The sequence below is a fragment of the Protopterus annectens genome, chromosome 17.part0 (assembly GCF_019279795.1).
Source record: "Protopterus annectens isolate FY-2018-M chromosome 17.part0, PAN1.0, whole genome shotgun sequence".
Taxonomy (NCBI): domain Eukaryota; kingdom Metazoa; phylum Chordata; order Ceratodontiformes; family Protopteridae; genus Protopterus; species Protopterus annectens.
In genome coordinates, this window is record NC_056751.1 from 16,714,844 (window position 1) to 16,734,214 (window position 19,371).

The 19,371-nt window shown below is 41.0% G+C and overlaps 1 protein-coding gene across 1 annotated transcript in view; it reads right to left on the reverse strand.

Annotated features, from left to right (window-relative positions):
* HGSNAT (heparan-alpha-glucosaminide N-acetyltransferase) overlaps positions 1 to 19,371 on the reverse strand; it is a gene marked incomplete in the record, with an annotated part of 974,112 nt that overhangs the window by 443,096 nt on the left and 511,645 nt on the right.

Here is a 19,371-nt window from a genome sequence, read left to right on the forward strand (position 1 = left end):
GTTAAGTGGGATAAGCTGATCCTTTCAATAGAATAAGGTAATTCCAGATGAACTGATCTGAATTGATATTTTAGATCTTCACAGCGAAGATTCATATACATAACACAAGCAGAAGGTTATAACTCAAAATGGAATATGATGATGAAGCGGGAGGGGAGTTGACAGTTGGATTTTGTCAGCAGATTCTTAAGGAGAATAACAGCCATACATAATATTATATTCGTAAAGTAGCAGAAAGTATTCCAAGAACTAAGCCAACATTAGAATGGAAAAAGACTTTGCCAAACAGGGATGACTGCAAGTAGTGGCACAAAATATAGGCAAGAGGGGGCAGTAATTTACTCAAGAAAACTAGCAAAGGAACTAAGGTATTGGGAGCAAATAGAGGGAAAGGTGGGATGAGGCCAAGAAGACATCTGGACTGCAGGCTAGACACTGCCTTCCCTACCAGGGATTGATATCAGAGTATAGCCAAAGAGGCAGGGACAGAGGAATCTAAAGTAAAAAAACATGCTCTGGTAGAGTTTTTAGTTGAATCTAGAACAGATACTGCTGTTAAAAGGCGATAGTTAGTAGCACATATAAATATTGTCATACAACTATATCAATCAGTGGAGGTTAGAAAAGATTGGGAAGAAAGACTGGAAAAGAACATGAGAAAAATGGGAGGGCATATGTATGACTCCCAAATATGCAAAAAAAAAAATCCAGAAAGTTTGGGATTTTTGCTTGGAAGTGCTTGCATAGGTATTTTTGTACCACAAGTAGACTCCACAGAATTTTTCCATAGGTAGACGGCAAATGGAGGTGTGATGGGGAAGAAAAGGCAACTGGAAACATTTTTTGGGAGTGTAATTCGCTAGTAGACTTTAAAAATTTCCCACAGAATACTCTGTTAGAAATATTGCAAGAGCAAATGGCTCTAAGGAAAATGATTCTTAAGATGGGAAACAGGCTCTGAATTGCCTAAACATAGTAAGGCCTTATTTAATTCTGTTGCCTCCCAAAAAGCATTCTTCACTATGCGAAGTAATAGCCAACACATGACCTCACCTGTAGAATAACTGAGACCCAAGTCACTGAGGTAGCTGAAATACATCAATATCACCATCAAGCTAACCAGCTCGGGTAGAACAAGGCACTGTACCCCTCAATGTGTCTTCGCTCTGAGGCACAGGCCTGCTAAGTTCCAAACAGCTCAACTCTGAGATCCCAGACAGTAAACCCATCTGAATCAGGGTTCTACACCAACAGTCACTAAGACCATGGAGAGCTTCCCATATTTTTCATAGACAGAAAACTAAGTGAAGCTTTAAAAGGATGAAATACACTGATCTTTTTCATCTAGTTAAAGTTTACACAATCAACCAATAACTAAACATGTGGGTGTATATAATATTCTGTTTTGGAAATTGTATATTAAAAAAAACTACACTACTACTCCCACCACCTCAGTTATATATACTAATGCTATATGACTACATTGATAGCGGAGAAAAATACCCCCCCCCCAAAAAAAAAAAAAATCTGAATCACTGTCAGCGCACAAGTAAAGCCACAATAACACAGTGGGTTCATGTGAAAATGTGCCCAGGGAGCTGCAAATTAGGGAAAAAGATCTCACACAATTATAGGCCAGCCATAAGACAATGTTTCAGGCTAGAACAGAAAGGTTTTCTTGTACCATTAGAGCACTGCAGCCTGAAACCAAACCATTCTCAGCCACCGAAGGGTGATAAGAATGACAACTGGGTTGTCGTCATTCTTCCCTGAACTTTGCAACAAGGCAAAGAAATATTGGGAATGTTGGGAATACATAAACAAAACTCCCATTCCACAGGAAAACATATTCACTGCTACCCAATCCTTGCACTGTTAAACCAGATGAGGGGAGAACAGTCATGCTCTACATGGCAAACAGGTCAATCTCTGAAGCATCCCATTTCTAGAATGCCTTACCAAGCATAACTCCTCAATCCACAGCTCCAAAACAGGACTGGACATGTGGTACACAGCACCTGTCAGTGTGTTTACCTCACTGGGAATACGAACACTTGGGAGAATAATGCCCATTCCTATGGTCCAATGCCAGATAAGTACTGGCATTGGGCCACAGGAATAGGTAATGTCAGATAAGCATGGTCATCTTGTACAAGTACAACTTTGTGTCTTCTAAACTTGTTTAGGCTTCATTTCATATAACAGACCGGATGTCTGACAATAAGGAAAGACGATATAATCACTTGTTCTTTGCGAGCTTTCTTTGGCCAGACACAGTTCTAAACTCCAAATGGTTGAGGTGAAGTCCAGCCCCCTTTAGGAAAGCCATAATACCTGCAGTATGGGGGTGCTTAGATGAGCTCTTTATCCCTATCCTTCATGGAAAGGATGGCTGCCCCCTCCCCTACTACTAAACATCAGGAATATCCTATGTGGACCTGAAATGATGATGCACTAAAAGTCAGCCAAATGTCAGTGACACGTCTGAGCACCTTGTGAGATAGCAACCGCATGAGTTCATGCAGAAGGACCATCTAAAACTGGATATGCTGGTTGAATTCAAAAAGATTCAGAAAGGGACAAAAGCTCTTCACTTCTTTTAGGACCAAAAAAGGTGGGAATATATCTACAATCCTTATTCCCACACTAGGACAACTTCTACAGTCTGTGCCTGATCCAAGAGTTCTGCTGAAACCAGGCAGTCAGCAGTAATCAGAATAATTTACCAGTGAAGTTTACAATGGGAAGGACTGAGGAGTTCCACAACATGGCCAACAGTGACCATTTTTCTGATGGTTCTTCAAGGTGAACTTGAAGAATCATCTTTGACTGGGCAGCCTCAGACCAAAGGCAGGAATGCAGTAGCCTGGCCAGTGCACTCATCTTCTTAGGGAAGATCACTGGCAACAGACTAGAAAAGACTAGTACTTGGGGGCCTTCCTCTGGCACAAAGGTCTCTCACTCTTTTGGGGACAGCCATGTATGAAAAAAGTAGTTTTGTACCTACCATAAATGTAGATGTTCGAGTGTTCACACTGCTGCAGTCATCACATTTGGGTTATCCTGCAGTCAGGCGGTCCCGCAGTCGGCCAGAGTTCCAAAGTCTTGGTCCGGCGTCGGTTGCTGTCACTTCTTCCCTGACATCAGTGCGCCAGGGGTATACAAGATGCATCCGACGCCATTTTCTTCAGTTTTTCTTGCCCAGGATGTCAGGTGCCCCCAAGTAGTAGGCAATACATACAAAATAAAAACAATACCTTCAGTCACAAGCAAATACACCACAAAGGTTGTATAGGACAGAAAGGTATAGATAAGGCCTGCTAGTTCAGAGGGGATGGAGGGAGGGTAACCTGGACTGCAGCAGTGTGAACACTCTAACATCTACATTTATGGTAGGTACAAAACTGTACTATGTTCATCATGTTACACTGCTGCAGTCATCACACTTGGGTAGAATCCCAAAGCTAAGGTTCGGTGGCTGGTCTATAAAGAGTTAGGATTGGCTAAGAGGCCCTGCAGAACTGCAGTGGCAAATCCTGCTCTGGATTTAGAGTAAAGAGGCAGGTGGTAATGCTTGGTAAAGGTGTGCACTGAACTCCAAGTTGCAGCCTCCAAAATTTCCTTGGTAGGTACTCCTCTGAGAAAGGCCACTGAAGTGGCTGTAGCCCTGGTGGAATGTGGCCTAATGCTATTTGGGACTGATTTCCCATGCTGTGTGTAGCAGTAACGAATACAGTGTCCTATCCATTTGGATATAGTCTGCTTTGAGATAGCCTTGCCCTGTGATCCTAAAGCATATGCTACAAACATTTGCTCAGTTTTCCTGATAGCTTTTGTTTTGTCCAAGTAGAAGAGTAGCTGCCTGTGTAAGTCCAAAGAATGCAGAAGTTTCTCCCCTTTATTCTGGGGGTTTGGATAAAAAGTTGGCAGATGGATGGTTTGGTTAAGAGCCACACTAGATACCACCTTTGACATAAAGGTAGGGTTTGTCCTTAAAGAAACCCTGTCCTGATGAAAAATGATAAAAGGTTCCACTGCCATTAATGCCTGTAGCTCTGAGACGCTTCGTGCTGAAGTTACTGCCAGGAGCAGAGCTGTTTTCCATGATAAAACTTTTAGATCGGCTGTATTGGCTGGCTCAAAAGGTGGCAGGGTCAGTTTTTCCAAAACAATATTAAGGTCCCAAGTTGGTGTTGGTGCTCTCCGGGGCGGTCTTATGTTTTTAGCCCCTCTGAGGTACTGCTTTAGCAAGGGATGAGAGAATAATGGAGGATCCGTGTTGTAATGTGCTGAAATGGCAGAGGCGTGGATCTTAATTGATGAGAAGGATAAGCCTCTGTCCAGCATCTCAGTTAAGTATTGTAAAATCTGAGGAATGTTTGGAACAAGAGGGTCAAGGCTTTGAGCCTGGTTCCAGGTGTAGAATTGCTTCCATTTTTCTGAGTAAGCTTTCCTGGTGCTAGGCCTCCAAAATGACATCCATAACCGCTTTAGAGAGAAGTGTTGCCTGCTTGACTAATAAATGTGCCATGCAGCCAGGTTTAGGGTTTTGAGCTGACTGTGCATGATCCGATTGTTTTGTTGAGTCAGAAGGTGTGGAATTTAAGGCAAAATCCATGGTGAGCCTTGAGCTAGGTTCCTTAAGATAGGGTACCAGTGCTGACGTGGCCAGTCTGGAGCAATCAGGATCATCTGTGGTTTCTCTTGTCTGGCTTTTAGAAAGGAGAGGCAGAGGCGGGAAGGCAAACACTTTTAGGTTTTTCCAGCTGAACAAAACAGCATCCACTTTCCATGCTTGTTTGTGATAAGTCCTTGTGCAGAATTTTTGTAGTTGGCAATTCAGTGGGGAGGCAAAAAGATCTATGTCTGGGCATCCCCATTTTTGCGTTACCATGCTGAAGATTTGTGGATTCAATTTCCATTCAGGAGGGTCCATGATATTTCTGCTTAGATCGTCTGTTAGAGTATTTTTCTTTCCTGGCAGAAATTGTGCTTGCAGGTGAACTTGGTACGTTAGAGCTGTTTTCCACAAGGTCATGGCTTGCCTGCATAGGGGGTAAGAATGAGTGCCCCCTTGCTTGTTTATGTACCACATTACTGTGGTGTTGTCTGTCTTTAATAATAATGGTCCTGGATGCAGAAGGTCCTTGAAAGCTGTTAGGGCATTTTGAACAGCCAACATCTCTTTTTGATTGATGTGAAGATGCATCTGGTCTGTGGTCCACTTGCCCTGAATGCATTTTCCTGCCATGTGTGCTCCCCAGTCGTAATCCGAAGCATCTGTTGTTAGAGTCTGCCTGGCTGTGGGTAGGGTGAAAGGCTGACCTTTGTTTAGGTGACATACCTGTGCCCACCATCGAAACTCCTGTTGTAGGCAGGGAATCATTGGTATTACTGCTTCTAAACTGTTAGAGTGCGGAGTCCAAACACTTTTTAGGTACCATTGTAGTTTCCTCATATGCAGTCTGGCATATGGAATTAGTAGTATGCAGGATGCCATGAATCCCAGGGCCTGTAGAATTTTTCTTGCAGGGAGATGGGACTTTTTGCCAGTATCTGAAAATATTGGGTTAGTTGAACCTGTTTGTCTGGCGTGAGGTAAGCCATCTGGGCCGTTGTATTTAAGCTGGCACCCAGGAATATAATCTGTTGCGAGGGCACTAGTTTTGACTTCTTTTCGTTTACTGTGTACCCTAGAGAAGTTAGCAACCTTTTTACAAATGCCAGATGCTGTAGAAGAATGTCCTTTGTCCAGGTATGGATATATTTGAATTCCTTTTTGTCTGCAAAATGCAATTACTGGTGCCAGGCACTTTGTGAAGACCCTGGGCGCAGTAGATAAGCCAAAGGGCAGTGCAGAGAATTGGTAGTGCATTGTACCAGCTTTGAATCTGAGGTATCTTCTGCAATTTTGTCCGATAGGGACATGCAGGTATGCCTCTTTGAGGTCCAGAGTAACAAGCCAAGCGTTCTTGCCTAGCATGGGTAGAAGCTGCTGTAATGTCAACATTTTGAATTTCGGAATATCCAGGTAAGTATTTAGAATTGAAAGGTCTAGTATGGGCCTCCAGGCCTTGTCCTTTCTGGGGACCAGGAAGAGTCTTGAGTAAAATCCTTGTCTTTGTTCCTGCTGTGGTACTTTTTGAATAGCTCTCATGTCCAAGAGGGCTGAAATTTGTTTTTGTGCCTCTGCCCATTGATTTTGTGGCAGGTCTGGCATTCTTTTAGCCTTGGTAAAGTATGAAAGTGGAACCTGTAACCTTGAGAGACAATATTTAGAACCCATTTGTCTTGAGTGATTGTTTGCCAGTTTTGAGAAAAAAGTGCTAGTTTTCCCCCCCAAGGGGGCTTCCAAAAGGGAAGTGCTTGGCGTACGAAGGGGAAAAGTCATTGTGACCGTTTCCTGTAAGGTTGAGACTTGTCCTCACCTCCTTTTGGGGTTGAGGTGCCCCACTGTCGGTCTGTTTGAGCCTTGGGGTTGAGATCTGCCTCTTGGGCGTCTGTATCTGCCTCTCTGTGTGGTCTGTCTGCCACTGGAAAGGACCAATTTTTTGTAGGACAATTTCTGCTAAATCGAGGTGGCTGTACCTGTAAGAAATCCTTGACTGTTTGCATAGATTTAGCTTTATCCTCCATTTTCTTTAACACTTCTTCTGCCTTAACACCAAACAAGGTATCATGCTGTAAAGGAGCATCCAATAATTTTGCTTTAACATGATCAGGTAAACTCTGTTCTTTTAACCAAGCCTTAACATGATCAAGTAAACTCTGTTCTTTCAACCAAGCATGCCTTCGAATCACTGAACCTGTAACTACGGCTCGACAAGAGGCCTCTAGAGAATCAAAACCACATTGCAGAGTATGTTTTCCCACCTGTTCAACTGCATGCAATAAATCCTGCATTTCTTTACAATCATGAGCTTCTGAGCTTGCAAGCATTTTCTGTTTTAATTGAGCCATTAAATATTGCTGGTACTTAAGCATGTGAAACTGGCAATTTAAAGCTCTTATTGCTAAAGTTGCAGAAGTGTATACTTTCTTCCCCCATCTATCCAAAGCTCTGGAATCTCTGTCAGAGGGTACTGGATTTTTTGCAATGGAAGCCTTAACCCCTTTTGGACCCTAGGAAATAGTTTCTGGATCAGCAGAAGGGTTTTTATAAAGAAACTTGTGAGAGTCAGGGACTCTGTAGTACCTATCTGGCTTGGCTGGTGCAGGGGGCAAGGAATCGGGAGATAAGCTGGATTCAGAGAACACATCATCCACAATATCTAGCACAGGCGGAATAGCCAGGGGCCTGTGCTGAGGCAATAAAAGGAAATCTCTGAGCCTTTTCTTAGATTCTGAGTAATCCTGACTTTCCCAGTGGAAATGCTCCCTCATGGTATGTAAAGTTTCCCCAAAAGAATAATCCTCAGGAGGAGAGGCTGAAGGGACAGATTCTTCAGCATCAGAGTCCTCATAGGGGGGTACAGAGTACCCCTGGTCTGAAGAGGAATCAGAGGAAATGGAAACCTGATCAGAGGAATCATAGCCTGTATCCTGCCTAGGCCTTTTCTCAGGAGGGGGATGGGAACAGTAATGAGGTCTTCGGCCATTTTAAGCATCTGTTTCTTAGGCATGGAGGCTTGTCCAGGAGAATGCTGTACTTGTTTCTTTGTCTTTAGTGGTACTTTTGTCTTGGCTGTAGTTTTAATGGTAAGTTGTGAAGGTCTGAAAACACCCTCAGAAGCCGATGCCTGCTCAGTGGCTCCGGACCCATCTGATGGATTAGTTTCCGTAGGCCCAATACCTTGAGTTTCCAAAGGCCTAGTTGTCTCCACGTGGGAGTCTGAGGCGGCCTGTGGCTCTGAGGTAGCGGGTGTCAGGGTCTGCGAAAGCGCCTCACTGAGAACCGGTGAACCGGCCTAGAAGAAGCTTCGTCGTCGGTTTTGGACCTCGGATGTCTGTCTTCATCCTTGTCCTTGCATTTTTTAGGTATTGCGGTCGTCGGTTGATCCAACGGCATAGTATAATTGAACCTTCGGCCAAAGTAGTGCACAGCAAAATCAAAACGCCTTTTAATAGTACGTTTGTTAAATCTAGCACAAAACCGACAATTAGTGACGTCGTGATCCAGGCCTAGGCATGGAATACAGTAAGAGTGGAAGTCCTTATGCGGTATTTGCTTTCCACAAGAAATACAATTAACTTTTTCTGACATCGGTCTGAGGCAAGAAAAAAGTTTCCCCAATGGGGTACTTCGCTTTATTGAAGACTTCGGATCTGAAATTCGACTTCGAAAATCTCAGGAGTCGGCAGACTGGCACTTGCGAACTGCTTTTGCTTCGGGCACCGTGCGGCAAGAAAGTCTGAAGAAAATGGCATTGGATGCATCTTATATACCCCTGGCGCACTGACGTCAGGGAAGAAGCAACAGCAATCGACGCCGGACCAAACTCTGGCCGACTGCAGGACCGCCTGACGGCAGGATAACCCAAGTGTGATGACTGCAGCAGTGTAACACGATGAACATAGAAGGATATGAAGTAGCAGGATGGAGATAAGACTCTCCACTTAGGTGATGTCCTCCTTCCTCCTCAAGTGGTTATCTACCTGGTCTATGGCAGATTGTATGAACAACTCTTCTCCCATAATATGGGCAGCAAGATTTTAGTTGGATATATCCTCTTTCATGAAGGACATTATCAACAACACTGCTAGGCACATACATACACCTGACCTTGTGTCACCAGCCAAAGCATCACCACAATATTATAGCAGAACACATGGCATCCTAGTGTCAGTCATAGGTTGGATATATGGAAAATTCTCGAGCTCAAAATCTGTAGGACTCCTATGCTTCCTAAAGCATGGGACAGGTGAGATGAACAGTTAAGGTCTGAAAGCCAAAATGTGGAAGGGGAGTACATTAAAATTTTACTTGTTTAAGGTTCTAGACTAATTGTCTAGTGAAAAAATTCTTAGGTCTCAGGGACTATAATGCTGGACCAAACAGATCAAAAGTCAGCATTAGAATGCTTGGTAAGCTGCAATGACCAGTCAGATGGAAGCTTCTGAAGGACAGAGACCTTTTCATGGTCCAGGAGGGCATAGCTGGAGTACCTCCAGGCTGATCTAATGGAATGTCAAATGACTAGCTCCAACACAGGGACAGCAAAAGGCTCTTAAGGCTTAACAAGAAATTATGCCACATACTTCTGGGGGACAGAACAGGAGCTTCAGGATAGTCCAAATGGCTACTAATAAGCTTAAAAGACTCTCTAAAGGAGGGGGCCATCCAAAGGAAAAATGGATTGGGAGTTTAACTCCTTTGTCCTCATCTGTCTAAGGAAGGGTGGCCTTGAGATCTTCTGAATCCAACTAGGACCCAGACAGTGAGTAAGATTCAAGTTTTAATGCAGAAGCAAGCTTGTGACTGACTGGTAATGAACAGCAGGGGATCTTGAATCTGCACTAGACAGCATGCTAGTTGAAAGCAGCTTGCTCTGAGGAAAGGCCTATACTGGTTGACGACCTCCATGTTTCAAGTTTCCAACAGAAATCAAAACTCTGCTTGATGTTCAAGCCAAGAACACTAAGCCCAGGCATGTGACAACCTACTGGAACCTCCCTGACTGTGGTCTGCCCGCCTACATAGGCCCTAGTGCTCGGTTCTAGGAGAAGAGTCCCTGGTCCTGAATACTAGTGATCTGTGACTTGAAGACTGAAGGGACTGCTCTTGGGATCTCTCTACTCAACTACAGGCCCCAGCCAATTATCTGGAAGTAGGTCAGTGCAAAAACATCCATATACACACCCCAAGGCAGGAGCTAAATATGCACTTTCACCATTCCATTTGTCCTCAGCAGAGGTTGAGGACTGGTTCAGGATTGAGGTCTCAACTCTGAGGATGAAGTCACCATCTGCAGGGCCTGGGAGGCTTTCTGGTCACTAGCTTTACCTTGAGAAGCTTCAGGCAAATCACCTTGTCTCCAAGTGTTTGCCCCTGTGATGATGCTTTCATTTATGACTTCAGCTGTGAGGATCACATGTCTTAAGGGTCACCATGTGAAGATCAGTCTATTGTTGCCATTTTTCTACATGTAAAGTAGGCCAACAATTTTAAAGTAATTTTGTTACCCTGCACTCGGTTTGTCTGAACTTCTCACCATTGTCAGTTTTATGCTCTTCCCGTGGTTTAAATAGTGGCAATCAATACCTTAGCTAGAAAACCGATGACAGTGTGGACACCTACTGTGTAGTTAGGACATTCAGATTCAGGAATTCACTGACGTTCTCAGATACTGACATCTCTATGCAAGAAACAAAAATAAACAAGCAATTTCTTGGAGCATGTACCATTATACATCTGATGCATTACATTACATTTGTCCATACAGGGATGCACACATTGATGCACAGTGGATTTTACAAAACAGACTTCAGAATTTTGATTGATGGAGAAGAAATACACAATCAATGACCTATCAAGGAGGGGCGACACTGTTAGTACGATTGTGTAAATAACCTACCAAAATGGTAGATATTTGAATAGATCATGGTTACATTACTCCTTCAAATTGTGACACACCTGCTAGAATACCTGTATGCCCAGCTAGCCAGCAAAGCTCAGGCTTCTTTTTCATGTGTTATAAATTTGCTCTTAGGTCAAGTACAAAATGGACGTACAAACATACAACTCCTCAAGAGCTTTCTTGCCCTTGAAATTGGAGGCTGAAGCCTAGAGCTCTAAGATAAGATCTAGAAAGAGAATACACAGTGGGAAATAAAGAAATGGAAAAGGATACCCTACCTCATCCAGAAAAAGTGACTACCAACAGGGATAAAGTGAGGATCTATGTACTCTGACAGTGATCTATTGGAAGGTCTGTCATTATAACAAATTACCTACACAACTGTACTGTGCTCTTCATAAAATCACTGTTGCAGGTTCTCCATACACCCAGGCCAACTCCCAAATTTTAACTAGAGTAGGCAGAGGAAGTTGAACATCCAGTTTATAATGTCTTACAAATGTGTGAACTGAGGACCAAGTAGCATTTTCAAAGAAGGTCCTACATTCTACACTTTTTAAGAATACTTCTAAAGCAGTAACTGCACTGGTAGTGTGTGCTTCTACATATTCCAGCAGGTTCTTGCCATGGGTACAAGTAACAGAAGCAAACAAAATGAGAAAGCCATCTAGAAAGTCTGTTTAGAAACTGGCTGCCCCTTTTTCTTTTTGTCACGAGAAACAGAAAGTTCATTTGTTTTTCTAAAGTGTCTACTTTTATCCAGATAAAATCTGCATTGCCTACGGACATCCAAGCAATGAAAATTATCTCGCCCTTATCTAGGGTTTAAGGTAACAGGAAGGAAGGAAGGAAGTTGAATTGCTTGGTTAATGGTAAATTTAGAGACCACCTTCCAAAAGAAAGGTTGGTTTTGATATTCATCCTGTTCTTGTGAAAGACCAAGAAAGGCTTAATACAGCGGCTCTGCTGTCATAGAGAGAGAGAAAGCTCTAACTACAGCCCAGTCGACCTGGGTTCGAATAGCTGATTGGACAACTAATAAAACAGTAAGGAGGAATGGGCACAGTCATCCCATGTGTGAGGATATTTGTTGGTGATGCTCCCTTATGAGAGGCATAGTTACTCTCTGCAGAGTCAATGAACATGGGAGGCAGGACAAAGAAGTGGGTAGGGCAGGACATATAAATATAAAAAAATCCCTCCAGGACAAAAAAGAAGGCCAAGCCCCTAGGGCACACTTGAGAACCATTACTGACCCCAGCAATACTGGAGTAAGTCCTAGTAGGTAGGAGATAATGCTGGTAGAACCGGTGTGGATGTGAGGCACTGGGAGACAGGCCAGTTCCATGATGTCCCAAGGGGGAACCAAAAAATTTATGAAAGGCTGAATATACACAAGGACCGTTAACTCATACAACTTTCTGGTAGAGGTTAAGGCTACCAACAAAACAGTCTTCCAGGTTAAGAATTTTAAAAAAAGTACCTGCAAGCTGGTTAAAACAGGGGTTTTAACATTTCCAAGACATAACTTGAACCCCATGGAGGAGCCTCCCTTTTCACTGGTGGTCTAATATGAAGTACTTTCTTAGGAAAATGTTTAACCTGAAAAGATTAGATATAAATGGGGACACAGAGGTAAACAAGCAAAAATAGTTGACAACTGTACCCTGGAAGAAGCGTACACTAAGCCGCAATTAAGTAGTTTACCACAGGTAATGCAGAACCAGGAGTCCACCTGCGTGGAATGGGTCCTGTTCTTTCTTTTGTCACCAAAGATAAAACATTTTCTATTTAGATAAATAAAACGTCCTAGCAGATTTATTGGTTCTTACTAAGCTTACAGCCAAAAGAGACTATCAAGAAACTCTGCCACATCACCCAGTACTTGTGAGAAACTATTAGAGATGTTCATTTAGGTAGACTTTCTCTATATATTCCTAGTTAAAATTTGCGATCACTCATCCAGCCATCCAAATTGGTGTTAAAGGTTTCCAAGGAAGTACTCTGCTTGAGAGGTATGGGCAGCCTATTCCAGAAATGAGGTGTGTTGGGTTAAGCATCTGTCACATCTTGTGTTACTGATGTGATAGTGTAGGTTTAGGTCTCTAGAAGGTGCGTTCCTTTTACCACCTGTTCTACTTATGGGAAGGATTTCAAAGAAAGCTGGGTCATTTGTAGCATGGAAAGTTGAGCAATGATCACCCCTCAGGAGTCTGAAAGACGCTGTGCAGATGAAGCTTTTAGTCTGTCAGAGTTACTAAGGCTACTGAGACTGGAGATCTTGTTGGTGAGGAAAAGTTGAGGCCTCTCATCTGGTTTACATGCTTGGTAAGGTACATGTTGAAGGGTGCATTACATGTAATGATGACCTTAATAAGGAATAAAGTGGTACTATATGGAGATCAGTGTGTGTGATATACCTTTAAGAAGCTTTCTAGTGATTGAGCACAAGCATATAAGTAGTGAGCAATGCAAGCAAGAGTGGCCTTTTGAGTGAGCAGCCGGAGTGTGAGCATGCAAGTATGTAGTCAGTCTGTTTAAGTTTAATGTTCCTGCCATCCATCCTGATGCATTTGTATACAGTGGATATAACATTGTACACATCCCTGTTAATATGCCAGATTTTTGTGATATAAAAAATGAGACCACAATAAATCATTTAAAAACTCTTCCCACCTTTAATATGACCTATAACTTGTACAATTCAATTGAAAAACAAACATCTGTTAGGGGAAAAATATAAAAAAATAAATAAATAAATAAGCCGGTTGCATAAGTCTGCACACCCATACACTAATACTTTGTTGAAGCACCTTTTCATTTACTTACAGCATTCAGTCTTCTTGGGTATACACCTGCCATCAATTAAAGAGACTGATTACCTCAAATAAAGTTCAGCTGTCCTAGTAGAATTTTCCTGACATTTACTCAGTTGCCTGCTACAGTAAAAGTCATGGTTCACAGACAGCTTACAAAGCATCAAAGGGATCTCATTGTTGAAAGGCATCAGTCAGGAAAAGGGTACAAAAAAATTTCCACAGCATTGGATATACCATGGAACACAGTGAAGACAGTCATCAAAAAGTGAAGAAAATATGGGACAGCAGTGATGTTGCAAAGAACTGGACGTCCCTCCAAAAGTGATGAAAAGACAAGGCAAAAGCTGGTCAGGGAGGCTGCCAAGAGACCTGCAGCAGCACTGAAGGAGGTGCAGGAATTTCTAGCAAGTACTGGTTGCGTACTACATGTGACAACAATCTCCCATATTCCCCATATGTCTGGACGATGGGAAAGGGTTACAAGATGGAAGCCTTTTCTTGCACAGAAAAACATCAAGGCCTGGCTACAATTTGCAAAACAATACATCAAGTCTCCCAAAGCATGTGGGAAAATGTGTTATGATCTGATGAGACCAAGGTTGAACTTTTTGGTCACAATTCCAAAAGGTACGTTTGGAACAAAAACACTTTGCACCACCAAAATAATACCATCCTCACAGTGAAGCATGGTGGTGGCAGTATCATGCTTTTGGTTGCTTTTCTTCAGCTGGAACTGGGGCTTTAGTCAAGGTGGAGGAATTATGAACAGTTCTAAATACCAGTCACTTTTAGCCCAAAACCTTCAGGTGTCTGCTAGAAAGCTGAAGATGAAGAGGAATTTCACCTTTCAACATGACAATGACCCAAGCATATATCCAAATCAACAAAAGAATGGCTTCACCCGAAAATTAAAAGTTTTGGAATGGCCCAGCCACAGCCCAGACCTAAATCCAATAGAAAATCTGTGGGATGACCTGAAGAGGGCTGTGCACAAGAGATGCCCTCACAATCTGACAGATCTGGAGAGCTTTTGCAAGGAAGAGTGGCAAATATTGCCAAGTCAAGATGTGCCACGGTGATAGACCCCTACCAAGAAGACTGAATGTTGTAATTAAATCAAACGGTGCTTCAACAAAGTATTAGTTTAAAGGTGTGCACACTTAAGCAACCAGCTTATTGCACATTTTTTTATTTTTCATATTTTTTCCCCTAACAGATTTGTTTCTTTTTCAATTGATCTGTACAAGTTACAGGTCATGTTAAAGGTGGGAAAAGTTTTGAAATGATTTATTGTGGTCTCGATTTTTTTATATCACAAAAACCTAGCATTTTAACAGGGATGTTCACACATTTTATATCCACCGTACAATAAACTACTTAAATGAACACCCAAGCCTCAACGTCGTCTTAATGCACATAAGAGCATCACTAACTTCCTTGGACTTTGAGAAGATGCCACAAAGATGAGCTTTGCAAGGAAGAAGGATGTTCTAACCACTGCAAAGTTATGGTGGTCAAAGGAGTGTCTGTTATTGGTAGATGGACCAAAGTCCCTGACGAATGTGTCAAATATAAGTACCATGTTACGTATGGTGAGCAGTAGTGATGCTAGGTTTACAAGAAGAAACTATGCTTCATTTCTTAATGAAAAGGGTCAACCTATAATTAGCACAGCAAGTATTTGTTTTGTTCAGCCATTGTGGGGTCATTTAAGTTCTGGAATGAGACCTGAAAACTGTCCCCTCCCCAGCTTACAGTCAGCAAATCTGATTAAAGTCCCAAATACCAGAGTAAGGACCTCATATGGAACCTCAAGTGACATTCTTCTGTCTAGAGCACATAACCCGTACATTAACCATATGGGTTCTGACAGTGAGCCAATTACCAATACAGCAAAATATGTATGGGTTAATGCGGAGTTGGGAGAGTTTGTCAATAATCACATCTTGGGAAAATAGTGTCAAAGGCCCTGGCAAGGTCTAGATAAGCAGTGAGGATTGTATTTCTTTTATCAATTGCCACAGTAATCCTTTCAAAGAACTCAGCCAAGCTGAGCAGACACGGTCTTTTACAATTTACAAAGATGAACTGATGTGTATCCAGGGATATAAGGTCGCCTATATAACTAATTATTTGTTCATCTATAATGTTCAAAACCTTACAGTTACTACTAATGACCTAATAGGCCTGAAATTTCCAAGGAGGCAGGTTTTCATGCCTCCTTAAAAACATGCAGCACATCTTCAGAATAAAGGCATCTAAAGCAAATCAAAAACTTATCATCCAAACTATTAGATTTAGGGTTTAAAAATTTGGCTGAAGTACTGATCCCTTGTCCTGTGTAAGAGTTCATCCTATCTGGTAATTTCTGGTGAATTCTCTTGGGCAGTTGCATTAGAAGGCAGAACTAGTGTTGCCTGGGCCAAAGGGGCAGTCGTCAACTTCCTTTTTTTCCAAAGTCTTACTCTACCAGGACCTTTCTATGGGTTTTTCCAGCAGATCTACTATGCTGTATTCAACTGCTAACAGATAAAGGACACACTTTTAAGTTGAACACATCCTGTTACTACCTGTACTGCTAGGCTCTGACTACATCAAAATTGCACTGCTATGACGCAGCCCCCCCCTCCTGGTTTTATATTAGTATTATATATTATAGGTTTCATTTTGTTCTGTGATTAGCAAGCTGTTATCAGCTTGTCTATAAAATTAATTTATACTGTCTGTGCCTCCAAAAGGCCATCTTAGCTGTACCTGGTTCACTTGTAGCTGCATATTCTAACACATCCTGGAGGGGAATAGAGATAAGTAAATAATAGACACCAATGAGTATAAGTGGAAACGAGCTGAAACATGCTCTTTAGCATAGGTATCTTAATTTTAAGTTAGGTAGCACCTTTGGGCGCAGCTACCAATTTGAGGCAAGTGTTAATATCTCAAGGGATAAATTTCACTTTTTGAAGATGTACATCATTTTTGTCTATTTTTCTACATTAACAGGTGAAGGGGGTGTTCTGAAAATGTATTTTTTTGTTTGTGCATTTCCATTAAAACAACTAGTTTTAATGTGACATAGTTTCACATGGAGATGAGAAGAAATGACTGTATAAAAGGTCATTCTGCCAAACAGTGTATGCCTGTAAAACAAAAGTTGGAAATATATATTCAAAAAGAAAACTGCTGTGTACATTGGGTGGGAATAGTGGCTTTTTAGCATAATGGCTACACCACCCATATTATCTTGGGATGCAAATGATCTTACAGATATACACAAAAAGGAACAAACATATTAAGAAATGCAGAGTGCAAACAGCAACGATACAGGAAATGTGTTTGGAAAGAAATAATTATATGAATTTGACAAAGAAAGGACTTTGGGATGGATATTCAGCAGAATATCAGGGATAGAGGAAAAAAGGAGTAATAACACTGATTGTTAGAGGGACTTTGATAGAAAAGAAAAATACAATAATGATAGATTTGTGGTGTCTTTTCCCTTTATTTACTTTATATTTAGAGCTATTGGCAAATAAACTAAAACTTAGAAATCCAAGAATATAACTTAAGAGAAATGAAAAGTTTATTTGCAGATGATACTATTCTCTACATGATTAATACAGAAAGGGACATTTCAGAACTGTGGAACATTTTGAGACAGTTTCAAGTCTTTTTGGGATATAAAATTAATGAAAATAAAATAAAGGCTATAGCCATAAATTATGTACCCATGCATAAATTCGTTCAGCAATATCCATACTTTTGGGAACATAAGATGAAGCATTTAGGAGTAAAATGCTTCTGTTATAGCAGCTAAAGAGATGTGGAAAGATACTAAACAAAAAAACAACATAAAAACTGAGAAACTGGAAGCTCTTTTTTATGAATATGACTAGTAAGTTATAAGCAGTGAAAATGTTTTAGTCCCTTTAGTTTTATATACAAGTCAGGCATATTTTTTAGCAACCAGAAAAAAAGCTGTGAATAATGGCTAATAAAAAGTGAAAATATTTATCTGGGAGTGGAAGACGACATGAGTTAATTGGGATACACTGATCTTTCAAATAGAACAAGGTGGTTTAGGATTGTCTGGTTTGGAGGGATACTTTAGAGATACACAGTTAAGGCTCATAACACAAGCAGAAGATTATAATTAAAATTGGTAAGGGATGATAATGAAGCGCAGGGGGGAGAGTTGAAGAAAGGAGGAGAGTGAGATTTTATGCAGATCCTCAAGGGGAATAATAACCATACAGATTATTATGCTCATTAATTAGCAGAAAGTATTCTAAGAACTAAGCTAACATGAGCATGGAGAAAGGAGATTTTGCCAATAGGATTGTCTTCAAGTAGGAGTACAGAGAACAGGTAATATAGGGATGGAATTTACCAGAGAAAACTGGCAAAGGAACCAAGGTATTGGGAGTAAATAACTAGAGAAGGAAAGGTTATAGTGAGTGGGATGAGAACAAGAAGACATTTGGACTGCAGGCTAGAGACTTACTTCCCTACCAGGGATTGACATCAGAGTACAGGCAAAGAGAAAGGGATAGGGGAATCCTAAGTGAAAGACATGCTCTGGTAGAGTTTTTAGTTGTATCTGGAACAGAAGTTGCTGTTAAAAAAGGGATAATTTACACAGCATGGTGGTGCTGCGGTAGTGTTGTCGCCTCACAGTAAGACACTGTCCGGTTCGATTCTCAGCTAGACCGTCTTCTGCGTGGAGACATGCGTGAATGGACGTACCTTCGTTGAAGGCTGTGCATCAGGGCTGGTAACTCGGCATGTAAAAATCAACTACCAATCATTAGCGGACCGGAGTTCCGCTGTGGCGACCCCTAACCAGGAAAAGCCGAAAGACACAAACAAACAAAATATTGCACAATAACAATCTATTAGAACAAGTTAAGTTAGAAAAGACTGGGAAGAGAGACTGGAAAAGCAATTTACAAGGGAACAATGGGAGGATATATGTACGGCTCCCAAGTATGCAACCAAGTTTAGAAGATTTATGATATTTACTTGTGTGTTTCCATAGGTATTTTTATATCTTGAATAGACTTCAAAGAATTTTTCCTCAAGTAGAAAGCAAATTTTGGTGGGGTGATGAGTAAGAAAGAGGTATCTGGGAACATTATTGACATTTGATTACCGTGAAAGTACGACTAGGTAGGCCATTTTCAGTGGAGGCCCAGGGAAAAAGCTCCAAATTATTACAAAACATTTTAAGAATTATAATTTTACAATCTTCAAAAATAAAACAAAACCTGCCATCTAATTATCATAAATTAGATTTACATAAAAACATTGGTTAACATACATTTTGGGAGTATAAGTTGTCAGATTTTATAAATTCTCTACAGAGTACTCTGTCAGAAATATTTGGTAAGCAAATGGGTGCAACTAAAGAAATGATTCTTTTTTACTGGGACACAGGATCCGAATTTTTTAGATATAGAAAGGCCATGTTAAGTTTAATTCTACTGGCTAACGAACAGCAATTACTAAAAGATGGAAATCAAAGTCTAAACAAACTGCATTTGAAGTACTGAGCATTATGACAGAGATAAAAGAAATGGCAGTATGATCTTTAGAAAATGGTAGGAGCAAGTTACATACAAATAAACAATTTGTGGGAACGATACATGCAGAATAATGTTATGGAGGAGCAAGGTTAAATGGAAGGTAGGAACTGAGCAATTTATTTAATGCTGGACTGATGATATACACAAAAGAACAAAGGTGATGTAGGTTTGTAACTAGGAAAAAGTTAATATGTTTTTCTTTTATATAAACATATGTTTGCCTATGTCTTAAGTGATAATTCAATAATGGTGTTTATAAAATAACATACAGGCCTATTGCTACATATTAGTGAGGTAACACTCTGACAATAATTATTATTGGACAGTATACATATAATGTATGAAGATGTTAAATGTTAATTGAAAAGTTAAAATGAAAAGTTATTTACTGTGTGTTTCAAGTAAGTGTGAAGAATAAGTTGTGTTATTAAAAAGTTCTAGCTCCTTTTCAAA